The 5949-nt window shown below is 38.6% G+C and overlaps 1 protein-coding gene across 1 annotated transcript in view; it reads right to left on the bottom strand.

The window, feature by feature from the left end:
- The window catches only part of rspo1 (R-spondin 1), a 20667-nt gene extending 17641 nt beyond the window's left edge, over positions 1-3026 (bottom strand). The window contains exon 1 of the mRNA XM_031853268.1: positions 2944-3026. The gene's annotated coding sequence lies outside the window, so the exon portion shown is untranslated. The remainder of the gene's footprint in view (positions 1-2943) is intronic.
- Between the last annotated feature and the right edge of the window lie 2923 nt (positions 3027-5949).

The raw sequence follows: 5949 nt of genomic DNA, 5'->3' as shown, positions 1-5949 counted from the left end.
TATATGTATATATGTGTATATATATGTGTGTATATATATGTGTGTATATATGTGTGTATATATATGTGTGTATATATGTGTGTGTATATATGTGTGTATATATGTGTGTATATATGTGTGTATATATATGTATATATGTGTATATATATGTATATATATATATGTATGTATGTATGTATATGTATGTATGTATATGTATGTATGTATATGTATGTATGTATATGTATGTATATATATGTATGTATATATATGTATATATGTATGTATGTATATATATGTATGTATATATATGTATGTATATATACACACACAGTATATGTGTGTGTGTGAAATGGAGGAACACAGAGTCCCAAGTAGAAAATGTTAAACATCAATGTGACATTTCTTCATTTCAAAACAAGGGGATCTGTCAAAGCCTGTCGATGCCGAATGAGTCACAGATTGCAGACTTGTTCAATCCTAAAGACTCATATTCGGAAAAAAGGGAGTTCCCTTTCTAATCATAACAATTTCCATTGTATCGAACAAAAACAGAGGACATAGGCACATTTATCTTCTCCTAATTGGGAAAGACTCCAGACTCTCTTCCCCACCAGTAGGCTGATTTTCTTCTTAACACTTAATGACTAACAATGTCATTGACACCTCTCGGCTAAAGTCATATTTACAGGCATGAGCCAAAAGAGTGGTGCAAGCAGCCAGTCTTCTGCAGCACCTGTTACTTGAGAGAGTGATGATTGGGGAATGGGACATGCTAAGTCTCTGGATCACTCAGAACATAACCTTTCCAGCACTGAGTAACTCAAGACATGTGCCAGAGACTCTTTCACAAGCCAGCACTCCCACGACCTGCCAGAAGCACACCTCAGCCCATCCATATCTGCTCTCACACGCCATGCAGATAAGAGACACGGTCCGACTGTAAACTCACTGAGAAAACTGATTGTTGTGTACTCTTAGCCCATCTGTTTTAAAAAAAGTTCTCTGTCTCTGCTCCCTCATCCAATAAACTGTGTGCCTTTCCTCACCATCAGCCACATTCAGCTGAGCTCAATGAAACTAAGCCCCGCTCATCAAATAGTCAGGAGATGAAATTGCCTCCTTTTGTAAGACCTAAGTTTGATGTATCAATTATTCAAGCGCTGAAAGGGAGCTCCCACACTGGGAATTTATTGAACTTGAGAAGGAGCTCAGAGTTACAAATGCAACCTGTCGATGAACTTTCTGCCTGTAACTGAACCTATTGCCTTTTTGACACATATTTCAGAGCTGTACAAAGATCACCAATGCATAAGACCTGTACCACAATGCCTCAATTACACACAAACAGGGAGGACAGTAACACCTGATTTTGCAATGTGCAACAATAGACAAAGAGGGCAAAGAAAGGATTAAAAAAAAAGGCACAAATTTCAGACATTTCATTGTGAGGTCATGTGTCGTTTCTCCTCACATAGGAATGATCACAGGTGGGGGGCCAACATTTCCCTGTCCCCTGCAACGTGTGGCCCTACACTAACCCCAAAACACAAACCTCACTTTTTTTCAAAATTACATCTGCTATTCTCCAGAAGTAAAAAAAAAAGTGGTAAATTCTGGCTTTTAAATCAGCAAAACCCAATTTTTATTTGATTTCACAGTCATCGTGACCATTTATTTTCTGTTTCTTTTGATGTTCATATAATCCCTAATTTGTACATCCAAGTCATAAACTTTAGGGCATGCTCGCCAGCCACAATGAAAACCAGAAAGAGAAGAAGAACACGAAGAGACGATGCAACAGAAAAGAGGGAACAAGGACATGAAGTGTTGACTGAAGCTTTTGTCAGAGAAAACAGAGACATCATCACCTTTATGCTCTCAACACCTTTTAATCTAAATCTGTCGATGATTAGCATGCCCACCTCAGCTATCTATCGGCAGAGTGATGAGAAACACCTGGCTCATCACCAGGACCAACAGAAGCCTCAACCATTTCGGTAATCACTTCCAGTTCCTTGGCTCTGCAGTTTAGAGAGTTCAGGCAGTGAGAGGTCAAATGTGCAGCAGTTGAAAAACACTCAACGCTCACACGCAGAGGAGAACATCATCATTCTCTGCCTCCAATCAAACCACCAACAGGCTCTCTCTTTTTGAGTTTCCATGTAGGACTTAAGCCCACACAGCTCCAGCAGTCAGAGAGTTGATCTTGTACAGCTCAGTTGAGCAGGGCTTTGCCTCTGAGGCTCCATGCTGGATTACAGCTGTTTGCATTGCACTGCTCCTCAGGGAGAAGGAAAATCAAGTGCAGATCCCCACCTGTCCCCAGTCCAACACCTCCGCCGTCACCTCACTTTCCTGTTGTTTTTCTGAACCTCTCCCTGCCTGCCACTTTGAAGCTGGGGAGGCCGACATGTATGTATCTCCAGCTAGTGTGCGTGTGTGCGTGTGTGTGTGTGCATGTGTATGGATAGATGCTGCAGAATGTAATCCTAAACTGTCCCACTTTTAAATTCAGATTAGTCAGTGAAACTGTCAAAAGATGATGTGCCAAAATGAATTCTCCGTATTAATACACATTTTCGGCTAAATACTGGATGAGTTTGGAAATGAGGAAAAAGTCGCGTTAGCACTCACGACGGCTAAAAATTGGGCACTTAGAATCTCAAATTTAAATCATCTCACTGGCAAAATGTATTGATTGCAACATAAAACAAAATAGGGTCGCCACCGGCATACATTCAATAATTATAATCGTAATAATAATGACGATAATAATGCTTATTGATCATGTCAAAACGAGAACCGTTGCTATGTATATGGTACAATAAAGTAACACAAACAAAATTCTAGATTTTCTACAGAACCACAAATTAGGATATTAATTTATTCATAAGAAATCGCGAACCAAAGCTTTGACTCAGTTAATACAAATAGTAAAATGTGAAATAAGAATCAACCCACCTGTGCAGCGAGGTCTCCGAATAATGCTGTTCATTGAGCAGTCGGGTCTCAATTTCCTTTTTTATAAGGGAAAATCCGTTACTTGTTTGGTCGCAAAGAACTCCTCCTCCAGGATACCCCCATGCAACTTTTCTCTGTCATCATTTAAGAAGACATATTATTTCATTTCTTTCACATCTGTGACAATTTCGAGGCAACTTCCTGGCAGGCTGTGAAGTGGATGCACATGATACAAAATGTGCAATGGATTACAAATAAATTCCTCCAGTAAAAGATTATATGCATAAAACATATACAGGCTATTCCGATGAATTTAGTCACTCTGACTTTTTAAGTCAGAATGTTTGCACTGAAGCTCCTGCAAGCTGCGTATTTTAAGTCCACTTTGGAGCGTCGAACTGCATCCAACTCCAAGAAGAAGTTAAAAAGCCGTGATATTTGCATCCAAACTGCAGCACTGCCAGCGGGCATTACAGGCCCCACCCCTCCAATTCTCACTGAGAGATGAAAAACCTGCGGTGGACTTGTGTAAGTGTTGCAACTAATATTGTATTCAAATTCACATTGATTCTTTAATGGGATTTTTAAAGCTATTTTTTTCTCATGGGCCTTCATCCTGGATAGAAAGCAAACACAGAAATGACCTTCAGCACCTGTAAATTACATTTGTGTCATCAGTTCCATCCCATTTTGTTCTGCATATGCAGCTTGAGGTTTCTGACTTCTGATTTGATTTAACAATAAAGCAAAACCCAGAGCGTGATCCATATTTATTTACTTGTACGACCATTAGTCCCAATGAGCAGCAAAGATGCAGCACAGAATGTTACAAAAAAAAAAAGCATGTCAGTCATTACAAATATTACAAAGTAAAATACAATATAGTAAAAGACAGTTTTTCAGTTATTAGGTTATTAGATCAGTGGTTCAGAAATTAGTTTTTGAAATCCACTTCAGGCTTTAACCAAGATGTTATTAACCCGTACAGTTATTCTGCATAGTATCACATATTGTATTAGATAACTGTAGGTTTCTCTCGGTATTAAATTCATGAGATTGAAAGAGAAATGAAGCAAACCAAGAAATGTTTTTGATTCACACATGTAAATAAGATCATATGGAAATCTGGAGATCAATATAATGGTGCTGCTGCTAATTTAGTCCCGTGTGCCTCTAGAAAAAATGAAATCTGAATCAAATACACAAAATATAACAATCCTTTAGGACAGTAAATAATAATCAGTATATATTTGCAAATTTCAGAAATTTCTCCATTTCCTCAATATCCAACAGGGGGCCATAAACAACAAATCTTGGAGACCAGCATTCTTTGTTGATAAATGTCACAGTCTCCAAACAGTGTTACGATGAGGAGGACTACTGGATAAACACTAGCCCCATTCAGTTACACTTATCCTGCTGAAGGATTTATCCTGAGAATTAAGTTACAGTGCGGGCTGTTTGTTTTTTTGCAGAGTCACCAAGAAATTTAAACAGAGCCAGAGTCCTGAAAATAACACATCGCCTCTTTAGGACAGCCTGTGATGCAGTTGGACGTCTTCTACCAACATGGATGAACCGAGATGATACTGTAGTTTAAATGTCAACTGACTTAGTCGAGCGTGCAGGCAGTTTGAGTTGGATGTATGTTTTATTTGCTCATTATTTATTTTTTAATAACTCTTTGGTGCCTTTGTCAAATTTTTAGATGTGATGACTGCAAAGACTCTAACTGGAGCAAAGGAATCTCGCCATACATGAGTAGTGAAATAACAAGTGGCACTTCTGAACTGGCCACTTTGACTTTCTACTCAAAGTATTTCTGAGTCACTTAGACAGCCCGTTAAGTCATGAAGACATCCACCACTTGCCAAGAGACGGCCCAGAGGAGCCCTAAAGCAGAGCCAGACAGTCTTTTTGTATCAGTTGTAAGATGCTTAGGCATGCAAATATTGCAAAGCCAACTTTATTAAGGTCATAATTCCTGTCATAGCCTAAAAGCCAAGGGTAGTTATGGGCAATGTAATACCTCCAGGGTAGACTGCGGGGCAGCCAGTTTTAAGAGCGACCTGAGGATTAATGATAGGTTTATGACTCCAACATCATGACTGTGCAGAACAGTGAGAATGTCAGAAGAAGATATACAGATGTTCTTCATATCCATCATCCAAAAATAAAAAGTATGTCCCAAAAAGAATTATAAATCAAATAAAAACAAATGTTCATGACAGGTTTTGGATTTTCCTTCACTGCATATATGTGAAATTAAATCTCCAAAGGGATCAGTGAAGATCATGTGTTCAAGATGAAAGATGTCATATTTCATACATAAGACATTCATTTGCTTCTGAAATTATCTGAGAGGACATTCCTACATTAAATGGGCTTATTTCTTCCTGAAACACTCAGGATGTCAGCAAGGTCTTTCATCTTGATGCCTCTTGCTTTCCACGAACGTCTTTTCAGCAACATTTATACTGTTTCTTTAATTCAATTCAATTCAATTTATTTTTGTATAGCCCAAAATTACAAATTTGCCTCAGAGGACTTTACAATATGTACACATTTGACATCCTCTTGTCCCGGAACCCTCACATCGGAACAGGAAAATCTCCCCCAAAAAACCCCTTTAACGGGGAGAAAAGAGGAAGAAACAGCGAGAGCAACAGAGGAGGGATCCCTCTCCCAGGATGGACAGAAGCGCAATAGATGTCATGTGTGGATAACTGAATTACAACACATTCAATGTAATTACAACACATTCAATGTATGACAGAACCACGGCAGGAGGCAAGACCAGGTCCAGGTATAATCCAGATACACAGGAACCTGTGAGGCGAGAAAGCACAGAGACTCTGGTGAAGAAGCAGGTCAATAATGTGCATTAATGGTATCGGTAATATGAAATAGTAATATGAGTAATAATAAAAGTGATTAAAAAAAAAGTGATTTAAGTTAAGTGATTTAAGAGACATGCTTCATGTCAAAACATTCATATGAGCCAAT

This window comes from Anarrhichthys ocellatus, unplaced genomic scaffold (genome assembly GCF_004355925.1).
Source record: "Anarrhichthys ocellatus isolate YVR2014 unplaced genomic scaffold, GSC_Weel_1.0 scaffold13, whole genome shotgun sequence".
In the NCBI taxonomy this organism is placed as follows: Eukaryota; Metazoa; Chordata; class Actinopteri; order Perciformes; family Anarhichadidae; genus Anarrhichthys; species Anarrhichthys ocellatus.
This window is presented reverse-complemented; position numbering and strand designations above follow the sequence as displayed.